This window comes from Amblyomma maculatum, chromosome 3, assembly GCF_055883805.1.
Source record: "Amblyomma maculatum isolate TAMU_Amacu chromosome 3, ASM5588380v1, whole genome shotgun sequence".
NCBI lineage: Eukaryota > Metazoa > Arthropoda > Arachnida > Ixodida > Ixodidae > Amblyomma > Amblyomma maculatum.
In genome coordinates, this window is record NC_139346.1 from 146312482 (window position 1) to 146325815 (window position 13334).

The window sequence follows — 13334 nt, forward strand, 5'->3', positions numbered from 1 at the left end:
AATCCTTAGAATGCGAGAAAATCCGGAAAATTTTTCTGTACAAGTCGAAACTGATCTAATCAGATGCGCAGAAAGCCTATTGAAAGAGGCTCACCCCCTCAAGTAGTGCCGTGGTTACGACTCCAAACTCGAACAACCTGCTCTGCTGTGCGATGCCATGCAGTTTATGTGGTTCAGTCGGTCTCAGAAATGAGTAATGAATTAGCAATGACTGCCCTTCCCACTGTACCAAGCAGCGCACCAGGATATTGTACAGTGTCAATCACACAGCGTGAACACGGCTCCGAGTGGCCACGCTTTGGCTCATTGTATATAACCCGGTCAAGAATTTATGCTGAGTGGCGCACGATGACGGGGATTTCGAAGCGGTGCTTCGTGTTGTCATATTGCGGGAAAGTGCGACTGCCTTGCCCGCAGTCGCACATTCAATGTGCGACTGGCTTGCGCACAGTGATGCGCAGCACGCTGAGCCGTGTTACAGCTAAGTGGGATTAACGCTTTACATACTCGCGCAGAGTTCAAATTGAGCGTCACTTCAACACGGCCACCAGACGTTGAAGCTCCACCGTTTTTCCTGAGCGTTTTAAGCACTTAGTGTCTGTGACGGAAATGCATCAAATTTTGTCGCGTTGCAGGGCTTAGAAATTAGCCATTCTTGACTACAAAAACTAATCTCGCATCGTATTACCCTCGGCTTTGAAGTCCTCGATGACACCAATGGTCCAATAAAGTTAAATTGAGGAGGTGAATTTTAGTTGTTATCTTATTATTACAAATATTTTGCGGTGCGTTACGTTCGATACGGCTCATGTCATCTTCCCGAACCTTTTCTTTTTCATGTTGATTGCCATATTTTTAAATTATTTCGAACCTGTTCGCTGAAACATCTGCCATAACACATGTATTAGAAAGCGTAATATGTGGATTTCCTGAATATGTAGACATTTAGTAAATAGCAGGTCGCAAAGGGAAATATATTGATACTGAGAAATATATATCCCAGTTGAAAAAAACTACCGAACCGGGTCAAAAATACAACAAACTGTTCTGTAGTTCTGTCGTAAGGTCCAATGTTCCTTTAGTTCTGTAGTACTTTTCTGTAGTTCTATAATTTTTCGGTAGTATATTTCTGTGGTCTGTAGTTCTGTAGCACAATTTGTTGTAACTACAGAAATTTCTGATGTTACTACAGAACGTTCTGTTGTCACAACAGGGTTCCCATTAAAAACCACACATTCTGTCGTAACAACAAGACATTTTCTTCAGTTTTTCCGACTGGGTACTGAATTTAAGAAACAACGGTTCGTCACCAGGCGGGGCTTAATAGGCGTAATTAGACTGTAGCGCCCTTCGAATCGCGCTCTCATCGCAAGCCACGGCATGGCGCTGGAGAAAAAAAGTAGAGGTAGGCACTAGGCGCCTCAGCGCGAGCAGCGCAATAAAAAAAAAAAAGACAGTTCGATCCCGAACGCTTTCGGTGCTGCTTATTCCTCATCTTAGTTGGTTGGTTTGTGGGGTTTAACGTCCCAAAGTGACTGAGGCTATGGGAGAAGCATTCTTTATCCTAGCTCCGACGTATTTGGTGACACGGATTACGCTGGCTCTTCCACCCCTCCTACAAATTTCCACCATTTTGACCCAACAGCCCTTGTGCCTGGCTACTCCAGGTTGAGGCGCATTTACACTTGCGGCTTATCAGCAGCCAGGAGACCAACTTCCTCCATCTCGAGCCCTCCGTGCCTCTTGATGTCCCTGAGGAATTAGCGGACATTATCTCCTCGCCGGACATAGCCCGACCTTTTGACACGCTGAAGGCGGCTCTCGTTGACTGAAAATCAGCGTCCGACGCCTGGAGCTTCTCACCGCTACAGAATTCGGGGATAGCCGTCCTTCGCAGCTCCTGCGTCGCATGAGGCTGTTCGCTGATTATTGTGTGGTGTACAAAACAATCAAATCCGTAAGTGACCTAGAAGAACTGAACACTAGCCTACAAGAAATTGAAAACCGGTGCGCTAAATGGCAAGTGGTACTCAACCCTAATAAATCTGTAATCATGTCTGTTACCAGGAAGAAAAATGTTATGATATTTCCTTGCTACATTGCAGGTAAACAAGTTAATAGGGTACAACAGCACAAGTATCTTGGTTTGACCTTCAGTTCTGACCTACGCGGGAATACGCACATTAATAATGTATGCTCTAAAGGATACAGGGTAATATGGAGGCTAGGCCGTAATATCCGCAGCACAACTCCCGATATAAAAATACTCACTTATAGGACCCTGGTAAGACCGGTACTTGAATACGGGAAAATTGTGTGGGACCCCTACACCCCATCTAACAAAACAAAAATTGAAAAAGTCCGAAGACTTGCTTCCCGTTTTATCTACAATAAATACCGAAGGACCAAGTCACCAACCGAATTATGCAAATCAGCCAACCTCGAAAAACTGGAATGCCGCACTAAGATAGAAAGGCTGAAGTATCTCTTTCTTCTAATCCATGGTCACTTTAAGATTAACACATCACACTATTTTTCAATACACCCCGATGAGTCATCAAGACATCGGCATAGTATGTATATACTTGAAGGAATATCTTGAAAATATCAGATCATAAACTAACCATGTGCAGTGTGCCACTTACTAGCGCATATTCCGTCTCACGCGCACGTACTACCATTCTCGATTTTTCCAAAGCAGATGATACTAGCATCCTAGACATCTTTTCTATGAGTTCGACTCCTTCAATAATCTTGCACTAGATTCTTCCAGAGATATTAATGCGCTATGGAATAGATTTAAAACTATTTTATCTTACTGCATTCATAACTTCGTCCCACGGAAAAAGAAAGCCATTAGAAAACGCAACCCCTGGATTACACGTGCTGTAATTCATGCAAAGCGCAAAGTTAATCCTCTTAAAAAATCGTTGAAGATAAAATCTTGCTCGGGAACAAAAAGTAAACTATCTCGAGCAGTACAAAACCTAAAGGTACAAATAAAGGCAGCCAAATTACACTACTTTTCCTACACGCTACCCAACTTTGTAAGAGCTGCTCCAACAAAATTTTGGTGTTACCTTAACTCCAAGACTACCAATGATAATCCAGTCGGAGAAGAAGATAGCACTAAAAAAGCGAATACATTGAATGATTATTTTGCTTCAATATTCACCAAGGATAATGGTACAGTTCCTCCTCTGAGTAAACAGACCACAAAAAATATTGAGCCTCTAAATATAACTGAGAGTGGGGTACTGAACCTGCTACCAAATCTGGACACTAAGAAGGGGCCAGGGCCAGATAAAATCCCAAATTCCTTTTTGCATAGGTATACCGAGTGGGTATCCAAATACTTACATATAATATTTATTGAATCCCTCTCAACTTGTGCTCTGCCAAATGAATGGAAAATGGCCAAAATAATACCGGTACACAAATCAGGAAACAGATCAGATGTTACTAATTACAGGCCCATCTCCATCACCTGCACCACGTCTAAACTCCTCGAGCATTTAATCCTTAAGCACATAAATGTTTTTCTCGAAACTAACATCATATTGTCTTCATTCCAACATGGCTTCCGTCAGGGGTTTTCAACCGTAACTCAGTTATTGGAATTAGTGCACAGCTTATCTAAAACCATAGACAACCAGAAACAAACAGACCTAATACTATTAGACTTTTCAAAGGCGTTTGATCGGGCGTCGCAGACTAAGCTTGTTAACAAATTACAATCGACGCTAGGCCAAGGCGCTATAGTTAACTGGATTAGCAACTATCAATGATCAAACGTCTAATTTACTTCCCGTTGCATCAGGCGTACCCCAAGGCTGCGTCTTGGCACCTGTATTATTCTTAATCTTCATCAATGATATAGTGACTAAGCTGAACGTTGACATACGGCTTTTCGCCGATGATTGCATTATATATCGAGAAATCAACTCATTCGATGACCACAGAGCCCTGAACAGCGCACTAGAACTATTAGCAACTGGTGCTCTGACTGGCAGATGACACTTAATGCAACAAAATCTGCTGTCATGCCAATAACTAGAAAGAAGCATACATCAAGATTTCAGTACACTATAAATGGCACCCCTATCGCTGCAGTTAATGAACATAAATACTTAGGCCTATTATTAACTTGTGACGCTCAGATAGAACGCCCACATCAATTATATAACCTCAACTGCACTAAAACGACTATTCTTTGTGAGGCGGCGCCTCAAAATAGCTCCCTATAAAACTAAATTACTAGCCTACAATACACTGATTCGCTCTTTCCTCGAATATGAAAATGTCGTATAGTTTCCTTTTACCAATCAAGACATAAATAAAATTGTAGCAGTACAGTGGAAGGCAGTAAAGTTCATATTCAATAAATACAGAACAACTGACTCACCAACTGAAATAATGAAAATACAGGGAATAAAAACACTTCAAACCCGAGCTAATATTGCACGGCTCAAACTTCTGTACCAACTACTTCATCGACACTTAAAAGTTGATCCTGCTAAATACATCGCTTTCTCTGCAACTAGACCGACACGTAATAAGCATTCAAATACGCTAACTGAATATCACTTCCACACTTACTGCTTCAAATACTCATTCTTCCCTTTAGCCACAAGAGAATGGAACAGCCCGAGTTCATCTATTACTAATTTATCTTCGTTTACTAAGTTTGGAACCGCAGTGGAAAGATATTTAACATAGCGAAAAGTTATTTTATGCTCATATTTTCGGTATGCCACCCGTTCGATTCTGTTCTTATTCTGTTCCTTGTCATTTACGCGTATACATGTGAAAACAGTACGTTTATGTTTTTTTTTATCTTAGTGTAGTGTCATAATACATGTATAATTCTCGTTCATATCTGCTTCATATTTGTTGTTGTTTGTATAATATGTTTCACCATTTTAGTACCCTATGCATTTTACATTCTTGATTTGCTTTGTACATATAATCATGTCATTGTGTGTTCCTTATATGCTCTATATACACTTCTCTGTACTAACATATGCCCACCTGCGACAATCCCGAATGGGATTAGCAGTATCTGAAAATAAAAATAATATTCCTGTGCCGCTTTTTGATAATGATTGTTTTAAATACAGCTTTTTTCCGCGTGTGATTAAAGATGGAACATGCTGCCTGACTGCATTGTAAAAAGTAATACTCTAGATGCCGTTCTTGAAAGCCTCAAAACATACTTTGAACAAAACGCGCCAATATAAAAGTTGTTCCTCTGCATAATTTGGTTCCTTTTGTTTGTTTTGCTGTATTATTTGACGTTCTGTTTTACGTGCACTGTATTTTCTTGCATTTTTGTATCGGACTTTTGTAGTTGTTGAAATGTACTCCTTTTTTGTGACTTATTTATTTCCACTCCTGTGATAGCCTGCATAGGCTGACAGTATTAATAAATGAATGAATGAATAAAATGAAATGAGACAGTTGCTTGGAGAGTCCCCCTCGTGGCCGGACAATTTACTACGTGAGTTGTTTCTCCAGCGGCTTCCCCAACATGGTCCTCGTCCTCGTGGCTGCGGGTGATGTCACTCTGGACAAGCTCGCCGAACTCGCGGACCGTGTTGCGGATTACTCAAGGCACGCCAGCGTCAGCGCCGAGACCGCTCCGCCTTCCACTACTACCACAGCCTTCTAGCTTGTAAGCACAGAAGAGCGACTGGATGCTTTAGCCAGGTGGCTTGATGATCTCGCGCCATTGCCACGCCGTTCTCCGCCGAGTTTCCAGTCCTGCCGCCACTCCCAGGAACCAGTGCCCTTACCGGAACTCCAACCGTCCAAAGCGCGGCAAGACTCTTCCTCCTCGGCTGTGTGCACCACCGTATTTGCGGCAGATCTGCCCGCAAGTGCACTCATCCGTGCTCCTGGTCTGGAAACGCTGCGACCGGCAGCTGACGGCGGCAAGTGGTACTGGTGGACGAACATGCCGCCTATTTTATGTTTCGGACAAGATCACTGGCGCTCGCTTCTTCGTTGACACGGGAGCCCAGGCCAGTGTAATAAAAGCATCTTGGGCAGATCGCCACCGCAACGAGCCGACCTCCCCGCTCCAAGCCATATGCAACTCCCCCATCCTCACGTACGGCCAACGGTCTCTTACATCTCTTACACTTTAACTTGGATGCGCCGGTAGTTCCGCTGGATTTTCGTCCATTGCCGATGTCTCGCCAGCTGTTCTCGGCGTTGAGTTCCTCAGTTTCTTCAACCTCGCTGTCGATACGCAGGCCCATCACTACATTGATCTCAGCATGAAACTCTCTGTCAATGGCGTACTCCACCTCTTCGGCAAAAGTCTTAAAGCGCTCGTCCCTGCTTCGTCGTATGGGAAAATCCTTGCCGATTTTCCCAACGTCGCGAAGCCGCATACCAGAGAGTCACCGGTGAAATACTCGATCACTCACCACATCGCGTCCTCAGGACCACCTGATTGCTCGCCCTCGCCGCCTGTCTGGAAAACGCCTCGCTGTCGCTCGCTGCGAGTTTCAACACATGCTTGAGCTCGGCATTGTGCGCCCTTCCTCCAGCAACTGGGCATCACCACTCCACAATTTGCCAAAGAAATATCCGGGCGACTGGAGGTTTGTGGAGGTTACCACGCCCTCAATGCTCACACTTTACAGGACAGCTTTCCACTTCCTGACATACTGGACTTCTCATCAAATTTGGCTCGTTGCGCGATATTCACTAAGATTGATTGAGTGAAGGCTTACCATCAAATCCCTGTGGAGCCCGCTGATATTTTGAAGACGGCCATTACCCCCCCATTTGGCCTCTTTGATTATGTGAGGATGCCTTTTGGATTGCGCAACGCTGCACAGATTTTTCAGCGAACTGGTTAACGTGGTTACGCGAGGCCTCGACTTCGTTTTCGCCTAAATCGATGATTTCATCGTCGCAAGCTCCTCCGAGGATTCCGAAGATGAGCACGCCACTCATCTGCGCACCCTTTTACAACGCCTTGATGAATATGGCCTTGTTACCAATCCGTACAAGTGCCTTTTCGGCGTCGCTACAATTTTCTAGATCAGCTTGTCACTCCACAAGATATCCGGTATCTCGACAGCAAAGTAAAAGCCGCTTAAACTTATACACCCCCTACATCACTATACTGCTAACCTCCTTGCGGAGGTTGTTGCAGGTTTGGGGTATAAAATGAAAGCACAAAATGGCAAATGTTGACAGTCCACACTTGCTAACTTTTTACACAATTCTATATGTCAGTGTGGAACAAGAAATAGAAAAGAAGAAAAGGATATGATAAAATACAATACAATACAATATGATACAATACAAAATGGTACAATACAATCACCCTTAAGGCACATGTTTCACAGTATTTGTACAGAGATCGGGCTAGACATATATAGGGTTCTCAAGAAACAGTTGCCAGCCGTGAACTGAAACTTTATATTTATGAGCAATTAACCCCTTCATCGGCTAAATCATTCTATTCGCGCACCGCCAGGCGAAAAAAGAGAGAACATGAACATATCGCTGTGTGCGCGATACTCGACTAGATGCCGGAATGTCGTGTTTTTTCGTTTCTATGTGGCGAGAGTGAAATGTATATTTTGCGGTCAATTTTAAGGGCTCCAGTTAGAAGCAGGTAAATAAACTTCAGTCGTGTATTTTTTGCTCGGGTACTAATAGTGCTAAGACCAGCCTGTCTAAGACGTTCGGAGGGAGAGTCAAGTCAGCGATACCTATTGTCGACAAACCTTATGGCCTTGCGTTGGATGCTTTCAAGTTTGGTAATTCTTTGTGTGAGGGAAGCAGCATATTATGTTGTACTCTATGATTGATCGCACGAGGGATGTATATGCAAGCAGCTTAGTTTCGGCTGAGGCGAAGTGTAAAGAACGTCTTAGCGAGCACAGAGCAGAAAACGCTTTGGACGTCATATATGAAAATGTGCATTTTAAATCAGATGATATGATTATTTCTAAATACTTACATTGACTGACAATGTTTACATCATGGTCTGCAATATTGTAGGGAAAAACTAACGGTTTCTTCTTCCTTGAAATAGACATCACTACTGTTTTTTTTTCTAGATTAAGTGCCACCTGTCACTCTTCGCCCCAATTCGATTCCTTTTCTAGGACACTGTTTAGAATAACTTGATCTTGTGGAATAATAATTTGTTTATATATTATGCAATCGTCCGCAAACATCCGAAAAGTGCCGTCAGTGCCGTTATATATGTCATTTATAAAGATTAAGAAAAGAATCGGTGCTATACAGAATTCGGTATACGACTATTTTGAACACTAAATAGCGCATGAAACCAGGTGCAGCTGCTAAATCACGGCTGAATACAGAAAACTTGTTCATTCAACTTTCAAGGGAGTAGAAAAAAATTTTCCACTTAACGGAAAGCAAGCTTGAATTCTCAACTGAACCTGAAAAACTGCAAAAGCTTTTTGAATCCCAGTAACTTTACCTTATGGACGCCTGTACGATAGATATCTGTATCTGCATACGAGATGAAACCAAAAGCAATAATGTCTTTTTTTCCCGGTTTCGATAAGTGCTTCACTTTGCCCGGACTGTCGGGAAAGCCCTCTTCTGAAAAGGGAAGTTCCCTCTTAACATAACGACCCAGTCGCGTTTTGAGGATGCTTCAGTACAGAGCTCTAACGGTCAAGCTTAGCAGTGAAACAAACGCCGCGGAGGAAACTACGGTGACTCCTAAAATTCTAGGTGTATTCTGTACTGTTCAAGAATTCAAAAATTTCTAATATGAATTTTTCAAATACTAATACAAATTAAATATCAGAAATATTTGATTATTATCCAAAATTTTCAGTATTCGCTCACCTCTACAAAAAAGGCAACAGGAACGGAGTGTCCGTTGCTTGTACATTGCTCGACCGGACGAAGGTGCGCTTGCTTCCTTGTCCACGCACGCCGGCGGCTGGTGACGTCAGCAGTTCTACCGCCCAAAGGCGGTGTCAAGATGTCCAGCAGCGCTTAGGCGAAAACCTGAACCAGACTTATTGCATTTTATGATTCCTCAGAACAACGCGCGCCAGATGATCCTGGCAAAACACCTACGGGACATTTTTGTTTTTCAGCTTTTCAACTGTCGTTTCCCAGCGCCAGCAAAGAAGCGTGGCGCTTCGCAGAGGAGATAGAAGTCCAGTTCAGTTCAGTCGTTCAGTCGTGTCCGACTCTTCGTGACCCTATGGACCATGTCACGCCATGCTTTCCGGTCTCTCACTATCTTCCTAACATCCCATAACTTCATCTGCAGCGCCTCGAGGATGCCATCTAACCATCGCGTTCGCTGCCTACCCCTTCTCTGGCGACCCTCAACCTTTCCCAACATCAAATCTTTCTCCAGCGACTCCTCTCTTCTCATCAGATGACCAAAGTAGCTGAGCTTTAACTTTAGAATTGACACTCCAATGAGCAGTCAGGGTTTATGGTCGACAATATGGACTGATTTGATCTTCTGGCAGTCCAAGGAACTCTCAAGAGTCTTATGCTCAGTTTAAGCCCAAACTTCTCACTCTCTTCTTGTACGCGCATCAGAAGCCTCTTGAGTTCCGCTTCACTTTCTGCCATTAAAGTGGTATCATCCGCATATCTAAGGTTGTTGAAACGTTTTCCAGCAATCTTCACTCCAGCTGAAGACTCGTCCAGACCAGCCTTCCTCATGATGCACTCTGTATATAGGTTAAATAGGCAGGGCGACAGTATGCAGCCTTGCCTCACTCCTTTCTCAATCGGAAACCAATCAGTAAGACCATGCCCAGTTCTGACTGTGGCCTCTTGCCCTTCATACAGGTTCCTGAGGAGACAGATGACGTGAATTGGAACTCCCATCTCTTGGAGAGCTTGCCACAATCTGCTGTGATCTACGCAGTCAAACGCTTTCGCATAATCAGTAAAGCAGAAGTAGATGGGTTTCAGGAACTCTCTTGCTTTTTCCATGATCCAGCGAAGGTTGGCAACTTGGTCTCTAGTTCCTCTCCCCTTGCGAAGCCCAGCTTGCACGTCCGAAAGCTCCCGATCCACATACTGCTGCAGCCTACCTTGGAGGATTTTCAACATCACCTTGCTAGCATGCGAAATAAGCGCGATCGTGCGGTAGTTGGAACAATCTTTCGCACCGCCTTTCTTTTAAATGGGGATGTAAACTGACCTCCTCCAATCCTGTGGCCACTGCAGGGTTGTCCAAATCTTCTGACATAATGTATGCAGAATGTTAACAGAACTTACGTCGAAATATTGCGCAAGTACGCGTTGGTGCGCAAGGTGTTCGCTCTCTATTAATTCATCTATCTTTTATTTATCTAGAGCGTGATTTTTAGAAGATATCAGCTGGGTGGGTACACGATACAAAAGTGCATGAATGCTGAAATAACAAAAGGCGGATATTAAATGTGACGAAAACAACTGCGAAAGTACAAAGAAAACCCAGGAATGTAGCGCTCCAAAAACTTGTAAAAAAACTTCAGGTGGTTTACTAAACTTTTTGGCGACGTTTTTGTTACTGCATCTACTTAAATTATTTCAGTTTGTAATCGTTCTGAATAAATTTGTGTAATTATATCTCTTAATTCCCTACGTTTACTGTAAATCATGTCGTTTTCTTGTGCTATACCCAGAAAAGGACGATATAATATTTAGTGTGTCAATATTTTCCTGACCGTTGAATAATACAAAAATAAAATTAAAGAGCACTGCAGAATCTGCATTGGAGTAATGCGAAGGCACGGATGCTGCTGTTGGTTGCTTCTGGATACCTACTTCTAGTTGCTTAATTCACTTCTTGTTAACACATTTTAGTCTTTGCTACTTTCAAATTGCGCGCCAATCCCTTCCTATCCACTTTTTCAGCTCTAGTTCCGGCTGCGTGACGTCACATCCTCTACGTCACATTACTTCGCTTCTTGTTTATTCATTTTAGGCTTTGGTACTTTGAAATTGCGCACTAATACCTTCCTATGTCTAATTTTGGCTCCATACTTCCGGTTGCGTCACGTCACATCCTTGACGTCACGTTATTTCACTTCCTGTTTACCCATTTTAGTCTTCGGTACTTTCAAATTGCGCGCCAAAGTTTTCCTATGCACTTTTTCGGCTCTACTTCCAGTTTTATGACGTCACATTAGCTGTGTTCGATTGAGCCATGGTTCTCTGCACCGCCAGAACCGGTTCACGGTTCGCTGCACCAAAGCGCTCGATTCGCAGCGTTCCCTGCACCATCGTCCGCGATTGATTTTGGTGCAGTCGTGGTGCTGCTTCGGTGCAAAGAATCGCGGCACCCTCCGAGGAGGAGGTGCAGAAAAGTGGTGCACGTGTTGTCGGCGCTATCAGATGAGATGCTTGTAAACATCCATGGTCTACTATATCGACATTTTTTCCCTTCGTCGATCCGGTGTCATTTTCCGTGAAAATGGCGAGTTCCTCTAAGGTCTCTTGTGACAAACTGAATGTCTTCCTAAGTTCAAAGCTGAAATATATTAGCAGCGCTTCGCTTGTACGGGAGCTCGGTTACTGTCCGTCCAAACCAGTCGATCGGTCTCGGCCTGATCCATGATATGTAATAACTCTGTTGCCGCGAAGGAAAGCACGGCGTCGGGTTCGTCGTCCTCACTGTCAGATGATTCCAGAAATGTCATAAAAATGCCTTCGACGATGTTGTCGACCATGACCTCGCGAGGCACGACAGCAGCCGCCCCGCGAGAACTAACAGCTCGCAGCCAACTGGAACAAGCGAGCAGACTACAAGGCTCGGTTGAAAATGTCGCGCCAGTAATATGTGGCGCTGCTGACGCGCTGCACCTGAACCAAAGAACTAGAACTGCACCTCGCCGGTACCTGACTGGCACCAGCGGAACGTTTTCAGAACTGGTGCAGATAATAAGTTTTGAATCGAACACACCTATTAATTGACTTCTTGTTTCCCCTTTTTTTTGGTCTTCGGTACATCCAAATCGTGCGCCAATTCTTTCCTAGGCCCTTTTTCGGCTCTACTTCCGGTTACGCGACGTCACATCTTTGACGTCACTCTGATTGACTGCTTTAACTAACTGTTTATTATTTGATGCATTCAAATGTGGTGCCAAGCCAGTCACTAATGAGACCATTTTCGCCTTTACTTTTTTATTTTTTCCTCTAATTAATTGCCTAATTAACCTATTGGCCTAATAATTTTCAGCACACAACATTCCATCACCCTCTATCGGTTGACACTACTCATTAGCCTCTACGACTTCTCAATTACTCACAACTGCGGCGGACACGAGTTAGCATGTTTTGGCTCTAATTATTTACGTAATTACCACTGGCCTAATTATTATTTCGGACACCACAATACGTCACCCTCTATCGATTGACACCACTCATTAACCTCTACCACTTCTCAATTACTTACAACTGCTGCGGACAACTTTTACATTTTTGGCCTGTAAATAATTGTCTAATTAACTTATTGACCTAATTATTTTCTTCTCAAACAACATTAAGTCAGCTTCTATCGATTGACGCCGCTCATTAACCTCTACCACTTCTCAATCACCCGCAACTGTGCGGACACTATTTTGCGGACGCGGTCTGCGGACAGAAATTTGTGAACATAGCGAAGTAACGCTTTCGCGTTAATAATTTTAAACTACAAATGCGGTATATATATGACAGACTGGATGAACACCACCTTGACTAAGATCAGTGTTAGATGCAAGGCTCTATGAGTTGTAGATAAACCACAATGTTTGCTCTTGAGCTCGGTCTTAGCACTGTTAGATTTACTGAATTGATCACACATTATGACGGCGTATTCTAACATGGGGCGAATAATAATGTCGTGTTAAAGTGAAAGAACACTAGAGGGAGGGGATGCTCTCTGAGCTTAAGGTCATATTGGAGAAAAATGGCTGCCGTATGGCATTACCTGCGACATTGTCAAATTTCTATGCCCAGGAGAAGTTGTAGCAGAAAAGAGTGCCAAGCTATTTGTAGGTTTACTCTAAAAATTGCTTTAATTTTTAAAGGCAAAATTCAACAGGAGATATTTCTTTTTCTGCGTTATACACATAAACACTGTTTTATTACAATTAGCAAACAGTTTCCATTGCTCACATCATGTTACTATCTTAGTGAAAATGTTGACTTGATCCAGTAGCACTAATCTTTTATGCAACACTTAATCATCGGCGTACAATGTAGTAGAAACTCAGATTTTTGTTAAAATATTATTAATAGAAATCAAGAGAAGAAAAAACAGAAGAAGCACCTGGGGAATTCCGGAATCAACGGCGACTTTCGGTGAAGAATAATTATTTACTACC

The 13334-nt window shown here is 43.2% G+C and overlaps 1 pseudogene; it reads left to right on the plus strand.

The window, feature by feature from the left end:
- The first annotated feature begins 5451 nt into the window (after positions 1 to 5451).
- Positions 5452 to 6530, plus strand: LOC146196339 (uncharacterized; annotated as a pseudogene).
- The last annotated feature ends 6804 nt before the right edge of the window (positions 6531 to 13334 follow it).